Here is a 13,700-nt window from a genome sequence, read left to right as displayed (position 1 = left end):
AGCGATGCCCTTAAATGAGAATTTGGGACCCCATGGGAGGATGGAGCCTGCTAATAAGTCTCAACTGACTCCTCTGCACTTTTTACCTGAACTCCATGCAAATGCCTGATCTTCAGAACTTCTTGCCAGGTTAACTTGACCATTTGTTTACAACTTTTAAAAAAACTGCAAAAACCATTTATTGTTACTGATAGATATAAATATTAATATCAACCACTATTAAGCAGCCATTTGGTCAGACATCATGCTGGACACCTGCTTCCTTTTTAATATTTAATTTATATATGTAGTTGAGTTATTATACCTATTCTACTAATGAGAAAAGAGGCTCATTCGAGGTTAAGTTTCTTGTCTAAGGTCCTAGTGCTGAGTGTAGAGAGGACTTATGTTTGACTGAGTCCACATTCACATGCATTCCCTTAAATGCCTACCCTGTGTCTTTTGCTCTGGTTTAAACTCGGGACACAGGAAGCCAGAGATAGAGTGGGGAAAGCCCTGACTAATTTTCTCTGCCTTGGAACTCTCACTGAGTTCCTAATAATCCATATTTGAGTGTAATGCAAAACATGATTTTTAAATCCAATCTAACCACATGGTTATGAAGTTAGCTACACAGCTATATTTTAAAACTTTTCCCTACTAAGATATCAACACTTCTTGTTTAACCTCATAGCATTATTGTAATGATGAATTAGATTGTGCATTGCTAAGAGCTCAGGATTTTTCAGTGGGAAAAGCACTTCACAAATGCAAGTTATTATGATTATCATTCCCTCTTCTGTTTCTGACTCTGCCCTTGGGCAAGTGATGCCACATTTATTTGCTTCCAGTTCTCTCTGCCTGTAGAGATAATCGAGACTGCTTCTCCACGTTGGGACTGTAAAATGAGAGGTAGATGATAAATGAGTGTATGCACCTCAGAAGACCTAAATATTGTTATTTGGTTCAATTGGGATTAATATCGGTTTACACAACTGTAAGTTTCCTAGGCACAAATCATAATCTTTATACCTTGGACAATTCTGGTACACTGTTGGTACTTAGAAATATTGATAAGGCTCAAATATATGTAGTCAAAACATTTGATGCAGACATCAAGAACAATATATTTAAAAGGTTCAGGTTCATTATGTGAACTTTTGTGCAGGCAAACATTAACAACAGACCTGCACATCTTTTATAATTACAGTCTCCTGGGAGGGAGAAACTAGGCAAGGGTACAGAGCTACAGGCATCTTCCCAAGGCTATACAACCCTTTTGGTAATACCTGCCATTAATATTGTCCTGTGGCAGCCTGTGCCAAGTGCTAGGAATATAAGGCAGAGCAGGAAAAGAGAGGGCACGATCTCTGTCCTCAAGGAGTCTAGAGCCCAATGAGATGGATATTAATTAAAAACACTCAAATAAAATGGAGAATTACTAATGTGTTTGGTTATGGAATGAAGTACAGGGAGATAGAAGGAGGTAATTCATGGAGTCCAGGAGGTGGACAGAGGAAGCTTCCCTGAGGAGAGGGATGGGGCTGAGATGGAAGGGAAGAGTAAGCACAGCTGTGAGTGGGAGGGTGGGAGAACCCTTTCCTGGGTGGAGGAAGCTGCAGCACTAAAGCCCCACCTGGGAAGGAGGGGATGCATCTGGTTAGAGGGGGTGAAAGAAGCCAGTGTGTTGAGGGGACATAAAATAAGGGACATGGTAATAGGTAAGGCCAGGTAGTTGGGGTCTGTTTCCCACAGGGACTGGACTCCCCAGGCCCTGTTAGGGATTTTGGTCTTTATCTTCTGGATAATAAGAAGAAATTGTTATTAGAATAAAATGAAAATGAAAAAACAAAAACAAAAAAACAAAACAAAACAAAAAAAGAATAAAATTAAAATGGTCTTAAAATGAAATCTTGTCCTTTGTGACAACAAAGAGGAAACACCTATGTGACAGAGAAAGACAAATACTATGTGATCTCACTTATATGTGGAATAAAAGGCAACAAGTTCATAGATACAGAGAATTGGTTTGTGGTAGCCAGAGGCAGGGGCGAGGGGCATTGAAATCTGAAACCACTTTCAGATTTCTGGTGTGTCCAGGAGGATGAATTGAGAATGGAAACCCAGAAGAGGATTGAGGTGAAAGTTTGGGGTGAAAGAGCAAAATGTTACCTTTAGACATGTCATTTTGAGATTGTAGAGGTGTCAGATGTCAGCCAGGGGACAGGCCTGAGCTCAGAGGAGAGGCTAGAGAGGAAAACTCATGAATCACCTGTATATTGGTGGTAACTAAAGGCCATGGCCTCAGATAATGCTTTTATCTAATTCTAGTGTTATTTCCTGGCTTCAGTGGGTACATTTTAAAAGCCCCAGCTTTCTCTCTTTTATCTCTTCTGTTACTTTTTTCTTTTTTTGTAAGGGCACATCTCCAGAGTTTCCATTCAGATTTGTAGATGACTTTCAGTGAATCTAATTAATCTTGCCACTGCTTAGCCTTTAGAAAGGAAAAAGGGAAGATAGGTCAAAGAAAGGGAGGGAAGAGGGTGGAAAGAGAAAGACTGGGGGAGGACCAAGAAAAAGCAGTGTGGTTCTCTGGAGGAAGGGACCACATCACCTTCAATCCATCAGTCTGAGCTTGCTGGCTCCTTAGTTCTGATCATGCCTGGAGTTGCCTTTCTACCTTGCAGCCTCCTTCCAAGCCAAAGGCTTGGCATCCTTTAATGTTGTTTCCTGATAGTCCTAGGAAAGTTCTCTGCCTTGATCAGTCTACAGGTGTTCTGAGTGTCTGGGATGGCCTTGTCCATGTTAGGGTCAGGATATGCCCAGGGTGCCAGGCTGAGTTATTATTATTATTATTATTATTATTATTATATTATTATTAATATAAATATTAATATCAACCACTATTAAGCAGCCATTTGGTCAGACATCATGCTGGACACCTGCTTCCTTTTTAATATTTAATTTATATATGAGTTATTATGCCTATTCTACTAATTGGTGTCTGGATGGGCCAGTTGACACCAAAGACCAACCTTATGACTTGGCCTGAAAGGCGGGAGGAGGATGGAAAGCAGGGGGCCTTCCTTGGAGCAGGTCAGATGGGGAAAGATGACAGACAGGAAGAGAAATGGCCCACAGAGTGGGAGAACAGGGCAGGAAGAAAATTATCATCAGAAAGGGAAGGCAGGGACCAAATGGTAGAGTTTCAGCCAGGACCAAGACTCACTGGAAAAAGCCAAGGAGACCTCCCATTGGGTGTGCCCATTTACCTGATCTCAGATGGGCAGGGTTGTTCCCAGGACTGGGGAAGGGTGGAGCCTGGTTCCATGGGGACAGCGGTGGCATCTCCTTTGGTTCTCGATTAAAAGGAAATACATCAAAATGCTACCCTCGGTTATCTTTTAAAATGTAGGTTTTTTTTTTCTTTTTATAAGCCTGTCATTGAGCAAAACTAAAAGAAAGTAGTACAATCAGAAGCCCAGATAGCATGAAAGATTAGGAAGCTGTCGGTAACTTCATTATATTTCAATGTTTTTAACACAAATTTGTGCGTTATCAAACCTCTTTTACTAGCTGCATTCCTCATGTGGGAGGTTTTAAAGAACTGGCTGCTGGTAATGTTCCCTATTCTAAAATATTTATGTTTAAAAGCAGAAAAAGCATTGAGATGATTATAGTCTTTAGCAGCACGATGGAGTTGCCGTGAGTGATTTGAAATGATGTAAACGACTCCTGGTAGGCTGCGGTGTTTTAAACCTCGTTCCAGCTTCCTCAGCTCAATCTGGTGAGCAAGGAGGTGACAAGAAATCTGACCCCACTTACTGTGCGCCTGCGGGATCGCAACTGCTTTTCACAATCCTGTGAGAAACACACCATTACCCTCATCTCGTAGATGTAGAAATTGAGGCTCTGGGAAGTGCAGGCATCCCAGGCACATAAAGACTCAGCTACCAAGGATTCGAGTTTGAGCCCCGATCTTCTGACCTAGTATCCAATGCTTTCCCATGCCATCTTCCTTTTGTTCTTTGTGTTTATTACTTATTTATCCCTGACCTTTTCCCTTTAAGATGATTTGGAATGGCTCAGAGGTAAATGGCAATCTTAAATTTCACGAAATAGAGCTTCTTATTCTCTTTCCCCCAAAATCAGGAAAAAGGAAAAGGGGTTCCTATGGGCAGTCACCTGGCCAGCCTTATCCTTTCCTCCTTTACTTCCTGGTGGCTTCTTCTTGCCCGCACCCTGGATTGAGATGCATGTGGCATCTGTGCATACCTCCCTGCATGCATGCTGCACCCATGTGCACCCCCTGTGCACATGCTGCACCTGTGCACACCCCCCTGCATACTGCATCTCTGTGCACCCCCCTGCATGCATGTTGCATCTCTGTGCACCCCCTGCATGCATGTTGCATCTGTGTGCACCCCCCTGCATGCATGTTGCATCTGCGTGCACCCCCTGCACACATGTTGGATCTGTGCACAGCCCCCTGCATGCATGTTGCATCTGTGTGCACCCCCCTGCCAAGCACCATATTGGCGCTTCTAGGGCATCCTTCATCCAATCTGATTAGATCGGATTACATGGGGGAAATCTTCACTGACATAACGAGCAGCATCTGATATTATCTTCAGCTCCTTCTTGGTTTTTGTTTTTTTTAAAAAACATTAAAACCCACATGTATTTAATGTGCTGTGGCGGAGAAGGGAGGAGTGGGTAACCTGGCGTGTTCATCGCCAACATTCTACTGTGTCTGGGAGACTAAAGTCTTTGAGAAGCACCCACCCCAGCCCTTCCTTCCTTTCATCTTCCACTTAGTTACTTCTCTTTTCAATTCATTTCCTTCCTGTTCCTTTTTCTGCTCTTTCCCCTTTTCGCTGCTAATCAACAAGCTTAACCTAAAACCAAGTCTTTGTAAATTTTAACATTCTACATTTCAATCCCAATCCAAGCCAGAGCACAGTGAAGTGAAATAAGACCTGTCTGGACCAACATGCCATATGTCCTTTGGATAAACCATCAGCATTTCCTTCTTTAAGCCCTTTACCAGTAACTGCCTCAATGTTTTTGTGTAGTAAGGATTGCCATCCTTGCTTTGTAGATGGGACAAAATAAGTGAGAGCTGATCCAAGGCACTTAGGAGCAGAGAACATTGGCTGAGAATAAAATAGACAACCTGTGGCTTCTCCTTTCATATCCTAGACAGTAGAGAAGGCCTCATGGGAGCTTGCAGAACACGTGTGACTATGGATGAGAGTCCACTGAAGTCCAGCCAGACTGAGCCATGTCTCCTAAAGCTCTCTTCCACGAAACACATGCCTTCAGTGGTTAGCGATAGGTTAGGTGAGTGATAAAAAAGAGTTCCACATTCATATGAGTTGTGGAACTCCTGGGCTTCCTGAAGTTAAATAGGGCTCCTCTCTCCAGAATTTCCCAGAGCCTTTAGCATGAAGATAGGCATTGAGAATCTTCCTGAGGAGTTCCACAGGATGGGGCGTCTCTCCACAGGGTACTTTCCACCCCACCCCACCCCACTGTCTTCTCAGCATCTCCAGGATGTTCTCTGCAACACAGTTTAGAGGAATGTTTATTGACACTTCTCTTCTCAAAATCAATGGTTTCTTATCATCACTAGTACACAAAATGGGTATTCAGAAAACTCTTAACCTTGGGGAGAAACGACCAAGCACAATGAACTTCACTTGATTCCTTCAGAGGAGAAGGAATGCAGGTGGGGTGGGGCACATTCCCTTCCCTCCTGCCTGGAGGTCCCTCTGTAGCAATTCTTCCAGGGTGTGTGGATAAGAAGGATGGAACCAAGTAAGTAGAAGCTGCTGCTTCAGATTTGCTTCTCTGACATGGGTCTTGAGGACCCCTGAAAAGGTCTCTCTCTCAGCTGTTGCTCTTGGACCTTGGGAAAGAAGCAACAGGCCCTCCTACATCATCCGGTGAATAGGGCCATCACTATTTGCAACATTAAATCAAGAAGTCTCCAACCAATAGAGCATCAGCCAAAGCTATGAGTGTTTATGAGGCAGAGATCCAAGTTCTAGGACGCGGAGGACAGCTGCATATATTGGCGTACATCCACAGAGACCAAATGGTGTATTTTTTAAAAGGAAGCTCTCGTTCAGACCTCAGCAGGACCAGCCAACTACTCTCTCCAGTTTCACACTGATCTCCAAATGCCTGGCTCACAAGTCCTTCCATGGTGGAAACTGGAAAATCCTGTCATACTTAGCGTTGAAGAGAAGAGTTTCTCAAAGTTGGGTGCCCATGCCCTGAGGAGGTGGTGTGTGCAAAGTCATGGGACAAACATCTAACAACCGTACATGTAGATTAAAAAAGCATTTTTGTATTTTATAATTATGTTAACATAATTCCTGGAATAAAAAAAAACCTCCTGTGTTTTCAAGATGAATTACGAGGCCTCAATGGAATTTTGTGGTCCTCTGTGGGTTTTCTCTCTGAAATGGGAATGGGGTAAGGAGTTGGCTATCCTCTACTATTAGGAACTCTTGGGTGAAGAATTTTGGGATTTTCATATCTAGTTCAATAGTCATCTGGTAACTGAAGAAACTGAGGCCCAGAAAGATTACATATCTTGCCCTAATCCCATGCCTGGTAGACATTGTCAGCTGTCTACCCAATATTGATTCCCATTCCTCCACCTACCCTCCCCCCTCCTTTTATAACTATATAAACCCTAGTTATGACCAGTGTGGGAGCTAAAAATACTTGCTTTCTCAGAATTCCTTTAGTTAGGAATAGTTATTTAATACAGTTCTGTCCAATGGCCCAGCCCAGAGTTCCTCACTTCCCGTGGGGCTTGTGGGTTTTTTGTACTTAGAGAAACACCAGGAAGATCTTAACTCTCCCCCTTGGGCCCCCTTTTTTCCCTCCTGTTACTCTGAGCTGTGAATACTTACATACTCTGTAAGTATGGCCCCTTTTCTGACATAGAGAGCATCAGAATTGTCAGTTGTCAGTCCCCACCACTGTAGGATGATTCTCTGTAGGCGGTTTCCAGACTCAGGCTGTGATGAACCAAATGAAAATGTTTGGTTTTGTAAAAAAAATTTTGAGAGTTTCTAGCAAGATTTACTTTCCTGACTCTGATGTCTCCCCTTCCTTTTTTGTTCTTCCTTCATATTTCTGGCCAAAGTGTGGGTGTGAGGTCTGGAGGTGCTGCAGCCACCTTGTACTAAGAGGCAACAAACCTAAGGATGAATGCCAACATTCTGGGGATGATGAAAGAGGAAGTTAGAATGACACTTTGTCTCCAACAGATTTTTTGAGCAGCTCCTCCAACCCTGGACTTCCCAGATTCAGACTGTGCGAATTAGCACTAATTTTGAAATCCCTTTAATTAGGTTTCTATTAGAGGCAACTAAATTCCTGACTGATATGCCCTGCCAGCTTGTTTAGAGCAGTAGAATTTTGGTGTCTTATAAAAGGTACCTAGGTCTGTAAATATACTTACATAGGAATTTGCTTATAAAAATTTCTAGTTTATAAAATATTCAAAGGATTAATAGTATTGATCAATAATAGTATTGATCTCTAATTGACATATCCTTTAATTCATAGGTGTTATAATTGTGACTCAATGTTACTTCAAAGAAAATTATCAACAATTTTAAAATGCTTTGTGATCTATACATGACTTCATTCATTGTGCTCATTCCACTATCTAGACTAAGCCACAAGAAATTCCAGAGAGAATGAAGGGGTTGGTACCATTCACACCACGGAGGTCCCTAAGGTAGGGAAGAAGGCAACAGTGATGGAGAGTAAATCCCTCCCCACCCTGCAGACAGGAAGGGCAGGAAGTCCTCTGACTTGGAGCAAAAGGGTCATGATGATCCAGTGTGAGGGTCCTGACTCCTCCCTCTGAGACCATTAACCAGGGGAGATTGTGGCTAATGGTAGACATCTCAGAGAGGCCAAAGGAGGGCCTTCCCCACTGTTTCTTTCCATGGGACTCAGCAACATCATTGCATCCTACTGCAACATGGAGAGGTCATGGCAAAAAATAAATGACGGGATGGTGTGTTAGGGCAGGAGAACTGCTTATTTGTGATTGGAAAGAAACTGAAGTGAGCTGGGGAGAGCTGCGGTGGCAAGGTGCAAGGTGACTCCATAGCAGAGGTTGTGGGGTGATGGCCTAAGCTGGGGCTGGCTAAGGTACATGGCTAATGTTGAGAGGTGGCAGAAATAGGGTAGTCAGTGAGTGGGGCCTCCAGCCCAGGTGCCAACTCTGTGAGCGACAGGCCAGAGCTGACTGATAGCAAGTGCTACTGGGGTGCCTAGTGATGGAGCCCAAGGAATGTTCCTGAGGAGGCCTCGGGTCCTGGGAACACACAGTGGGCCCAAGGCCAGTCCTCACCAACCCCCAGACCTGGCCATTTACTCTAATACTCTCTCATAGGAGCTAGGGAGAGGGTGAGGGACAAACCCTAAAAATGGAGCCTTAACTTCTAAGAAACCGTGACCCTGAGAAAGACAGTTTGAAAGTAACCAGACTGAGCTCCCTTCTCTGATGAACTTGAGTCCTCTTCCCTGGGTCCTGCCTTTCCTGACTCCCAACCATGAACAGGAGCGGGGGCACCAGAGCCAACTCAAAGCAGTTCCAGGGGTGGAGTGCCGCATTTTCTGGTGTGCAAGTTTTCACTCCTGTCACCCGGCCTTCTGCAGTTAGGGACCCTGGCCTTCTGCAGTTAGGGACTCTGGCACCAAATAAAACGGGAAGATAAAGAGGAAGGCAGGAAGAGTGAGACTCCTTTTCCCAGCGCCACAGCAGAGGGAGGGAAGCCTGATTCCAAACAGTGGACTCAGAAGAGAGCAATCGGGGAGGCGAGCCGGTGGGAGGGCACGGGGGATCCCCCAGCCGCCTGCGCGCCTTTTCCAAACAAACAAAAGCCCTGCTGTACTCGCTGAAGGGCCTGGAGGGACCAGGTCCCGCGTCCTGCACCTGCTGGCCTTCGAGGGTCTTCATCCGACTCGGAAGGCAGAGGTGGGAGAGAAGAGAACTGGGGTCCCACAGCTTGCTGGAAACCTCTGCCGGGCACCCCCTCTTTGCATTTCATTTCCAACAAGTGTTCACTGCCGAGTGTTCACTGCCGGCCCTCCTGCTGTCCCAGCCCCAAGCCCTGCATCGCCATGGTAACAATCTTTACCTCCTGGCATTTGCAGCGTCGTTTTTTTTTTTTTTTTTTGAAAGGGCCTCTGTTCTTTATTTATCTGTTTCATCTATTGCGGTGTACCGCCCCCTTACTGTGTGCCCAAGCTTTGTGCCTCTTCCACCCAGGTTCCAGCTCTGACTCTAGCGCCTGTACAAGGGGACCCACAGAGCTTCCCTCATCCCCCCTGGTAAAAACCGAAAACCCATCACAAACGCCAGGTGCCAACCTAGCTCAGCATCTGCTCCCCTGGGAAGGAGGGGAAGTGGGGGGAAGGGGGGAAGGGGAAGGGGGCGGTGGAGCAGCAGAGAGCAGGATGTGGCCTGTGGTGGGGCCCCAGAGCGGAGCAGAGCAGGAGCCCCCCCAGCGCCCCCCCCCCCAGCTGCTGGGTCAAGGTGGGCCCTCAGATCACAGCCCAAACCTGCCCCGGCTCACAGCAGAGGCGGCCGGCTCTCCCCGCAGAGTGCATTTGACAATATTTAAGAGGAGACTCAAATCAATTGTGAATCTTCTCAAATAGAAGTTGCTTTTCCTCTCACTGAAGCTCAGGGGTAGGAGGAGGTGGGTGCTGCGGGTGCCCCACAACGTCAGGGCCGCAGGCATCTCCCACCTTCAGCCCCGCCTCTGGCAGGGAGCACCCATGCTTCAGGTCACCCTGCGGTCCCCGTGCGCTGCAGACCACCCGCACTCCATCGGCGCTCCAGGGAGGAGGGGGCGAAGGGCGGGCAATGTGGTTTTGCTCCTTGGTCTGTCTCGTTCAAGGAACCTCCCAGATGTCCCCGTGAACACACTTTCACTCTAGTCTCTTCTCCGAGAGCTTGGCCCGACGGCCCCAGCACACCGTGGTCCTGTGGTCAGAGGGAGCCCTGGTGATGCCCTCCTCCAGGTGGGCACCTTGGTGGCCCTGACATCGTGGGGGCTTATCGGGGACAACGGGTGTCGTGTAGTAATCACCCCTCCCTGCAGCTGATGGGGAAGGGGCGGAGGGAGCACCTCCACTGACCTTCTACTTGGTGTGTTCACATGTGCTGCGGAGGCTTATCCTCCCAGAGATGGGCTGCTCCACATTGCCACCTGGAATCTGGGAGGGGGTGGAAGCCACACGTCTGCTAGTGCAGAGCGCTAGGTGTGACCATACCCCCTGGGGAAAGACCGGGCATTGCAGAGGGTCTCCACTGTCAAGAACCCGAATGCCATTCGTCTCTGGTCACGACCTGTCTGTGCTGGGCAGGAGGGGCCGAGCCGTGCAGCAGTGACCTGAATGAAGAATAAACCACATCCACCCACAGGACCAGCATCCAGAAGCCACTGGTTCACTTTTGTTTGTTACCGGCCTGACAGCAAATGAGAGGGTATAGACCCGCCTGTCCCTACTAGATTTATACATGCTCCTCTCAAGGACCCCATCTGACTGGTCTCAGGCACTCAGAGCCTATGAAGGAAGCAGCAGCCTCTCTGTTGAGGTTGGTCAGCGAGGCAGGAATGAAAAACAGTACCCTGGAGACGATGGACTCTGCCTGAATCTTCCATTCTTCAGCCTCGAGAAGTGCCCATGATGGAGGCTGTTTGACCTGAAAGGGACCTAAGGATGCTATGGCTCACTCCCTTCATCTTCAGATTGAAAAAAACAAAAAACAAAAATAAAAAAATGCAGGCTGGATCAGAGGCAGCAGGACCAGACTGGCCAGCCTCCTGCCCCTCCCCTATTGGCTGATGGTTGCAGTGTTGATTGTATCTTTGGGGCTAAACTCTGGCTGGGTTTTGTTCTAAACCCCTTACAGGAGGGTGACTCATGCCTTGCCAGTTCTCTTTAGTGCTGGCTTCATTATCAGCAGCTCAACAATAAATCTCTCTGGGAAGCAACCCCTGGAAGAAATAGAAAATTCAAGTGCTACTGATTTGGCCAACCCGACAGTGGTACCTAAATGCTAAGTATGCATTATTAATTTTATGCCCTCAGTGGCAGGCCATGCACTCCCGTGAGGTGCCAGAGTCATTGCTTCAAAAGGAGCTTTTGAGCGAGCTTGCAGCTGCGAGGAATCCACCAGTCTCCATCTGCCAGCCCCCAGGCTGCAACTTGGCTGCCAGGCGGGGATTTGCACGACTGCACGTTGTCTTGGCTCCCCTTCTTCCAGCGGGAAGATTGGCATGTGGTTTGCACAGCCAGACAAGCTGCCAGGTGACTCCTGATGTCCCTCCTGGGTGGTCACAGGCCACTAGGTCGCTTAATGCACTAGGACCTTGACCAGGCTCCCCACTGGGAGCAGTTAACTGCTGGGTGTCCCAGCTTTTCTTTGTCTCACCACATGGATTTTTATTCATTAGCAAAACAAGAAATGCTGATTTGCCCCCATCTGTAATGACCCAGTGCTACAGAAAAAGACATCAGAAATGTCTAGGTCCTTTATTCATTTTTATGACTGAAACACTACATGAACGTAGCCTGTCTTGCTCTACATTTCCTTCACAAAATGTGGATTTGGGGCTGATATAGTTGGTGTATGTTCTGGGAAGATACATTTTGAATTAGTTCTTGCTGGGAAAATTCTCTGAGTATCTTTGCATATTTACTGGGTGCCTAACTATAGGCCAAGAATCTCTGCCTTCATGGGGCTGATGCTCCATCACAGGCAGGAGCCAGAAATTGATGAGTTTTAGACAGGCAGAGCATGACTGCAACTCAGCTCAGAGAGAAGCACAGGACATCCCATGAAAGGAGATGGGGCTGGTCACACATGTGTCACAAGGAATCGAGAGTACCCCACAGGAAAGCTCTTGAAACATAGATCAGAGTTTGATGAACAGGAATGGTGGAAGAAGTCCGGAGAAAGAAAAGACAGGAGAGTGTGTTAGTCTGGGTTCTGCAGAGAAACAGGACCAGTAGGACGTATGCATGGATGTGGAGGAAAAGACAGGGAGAGAATTGATTTTAAGGAATTAACTCATGCACTGGGGTGTGAGCAAGGCTGAAATCTGTGGAGCAAACCAACAAGGTTGGAGACCCAAGGATGAATTGCAGTTTGGGTCTTTCTTCAGTAGGAGGGGTGGGAAACATCAGTCTTTTTCTGAAGACCTTCAGCTGATTGGATGAGGCCTCCCCACTGTGTGAAGATCAGTTCACTTTAGTCAAAGTGACCTGATTTATTTTTATTTTTTTTAAAGTGACCTGATTTAAATGTAAATCTTATCCAAAAGCTACTTCAACAGGCACATCCAGAAGAATGACCAACCATCTGGGCACCATGGCCCAGCCACATTGACACACAAAATCAACCATTACAGAGAATAAATGTGTGAAGTCAGAAAGCGTGGGCATCTGGGGGGAAAGCAAATGATCCATGTAGCAGGAGTGGAGGGCCTGTGAAGGTGTGAGGTGGAGGGTGTGTCTTCTGGGGTCAGGTTTGTGACATGGAGACAGGTAGTGTGCCGTGGATTAGGGGGTTACTGCTGCTGGTGCAGGACAGTCTTGGGGGAGATTGTGTGGGTGGTTTGAGGAAGAAAGTCATGAAAAGCGAAGGTAGAAGCAAGTGACAGTTTAAAGAAAGAATCTACAATAGAATAAACTCCTATCAAACAGTGTTCTGGCCATGCTATGCCCCCCCGCCCCCCACCCGAGGGACATGAGAAGTAGCCTTATGATCTTTCCATTCTTTCCCATGTCATCCCAGGCTCTCAGTCTGAAATTTTACTGGGCATTTATTTTCTTAAGTCTTGGTACCAGGCATCGCTGTACTTCTCTTGAGTGATTCTTTGTTTTTATCTTTGAGTCATTGTGATTAATGACACTGAGCATGGCTTCCTCTTTATGTTAGATGCCAAGATCGCCAAACCTAACTTACAGATCATTCCATGAGGGGCATCATGGTGCACATGTTTTGAATGTGCACATATTTCTGGCTTTATCTTATTTTTCTCTCCCTCATTTTCTACCCCCCCCATCCTAACTTACTTGGGTTTTTTTTTACATTTTATTTATTTATTTCAGAGTTGAGAAGGAGAGAGAGAGAGAGAGAGAGAGAGAACAAGCAGGGGGAAGGTTCAGAGGGAGAGAAAGAGAGAACCCCCAGCAGATTCCTCATTAAGCATGGAGCCCTATGTGGGGCTGGATCCCAGAATCCTGAGATCACAACCTGAGCCAAAGTCAGAGGCTTAACCGACTGAGTCACCCAGGTGTCCCCTAACTTACTTGTTTTTAAGTCTGGTTATAATGTAGTCACCTTTGCAAGTTACTTCAAATCCTCTTTGGAATGAAGTGGAGTATTAACAACCAACAGGACTTGACAACCCATGGGGTCAAGGGTATGACTTTCCAGGCCTTCATTAGAGAAAGGAAAATCTGGAGGCAGACTGGTGTGGGGGTGACTCTGAAAATGAGTTTCATTTTAGAAGGGGGATTCCGTCAGACCTTGCCAATTGAGCTGCTAAGTGAGGTCTGCTTCCTGCAGGCTTAGCCCTCCCCGGGCTCTGGGACAATGAAATTCAGTAATAGGCTGATCCACTTGAAGCTGCTCCTTCAAGTGAGTAGCATCCAGAATTGAC

The 13,700-nt window shown here is 46.5% G+C and overlaps 1 long non-coding RNA gene across 3 annotated transcripts in view; it reads right to left on the bottom strand.

Moving 5' to 3' along the window:
- Window positions 1-447: 447 nt before the first annotated feature.
- LOC144312175 (uncharacterized) overlaps window positions 448-13,700 on the bottom strand; it is a 51,110-nt gene continuing 37,857 nt past the window's right edge. Inside the window, exons 6-8 of one of the 3 annotated variants that reach the window (XR_013377607.1) lie at window positions 6,909-7,016; window positions 3,252-3,330; window positions 448-877 (exon numbers count right to left, since the gene is read on the bottom strand). This is a non-coding gene — a long non-coding RNA (uncharacterized LOC144312175). Of the gene's footprint in view, window positions 878-3,251; window positions 3,331-6,908; window positions 7,017-9,672; window positions 10,010-10,164; window positions 10,243-13,700 lie in introns of those variants that run through there. The other 2 variants (XR_013377604.1, XR_013377605.1) reach the window with 2 other exon arrangements.

Source organism: Canis aureus, chromosome 4 (genome assembly GCF_053574225.1).
Source record: "Canis aureus isolate CA01 chromosome 4, VMU_Caureus_v.1.0, whole genome shotgun sequence".
Lineage (NCBI taxonomy): Eukaryota > Metazoa > Chordata > Mammalia > Carnivora > Canidae > Canis > Canis aureus.
The sequence above is the reverse complement of the archived record's forward strand: the minus strand, read 5'-3'. Positions and strand labels throughout refer to the sequence as shown.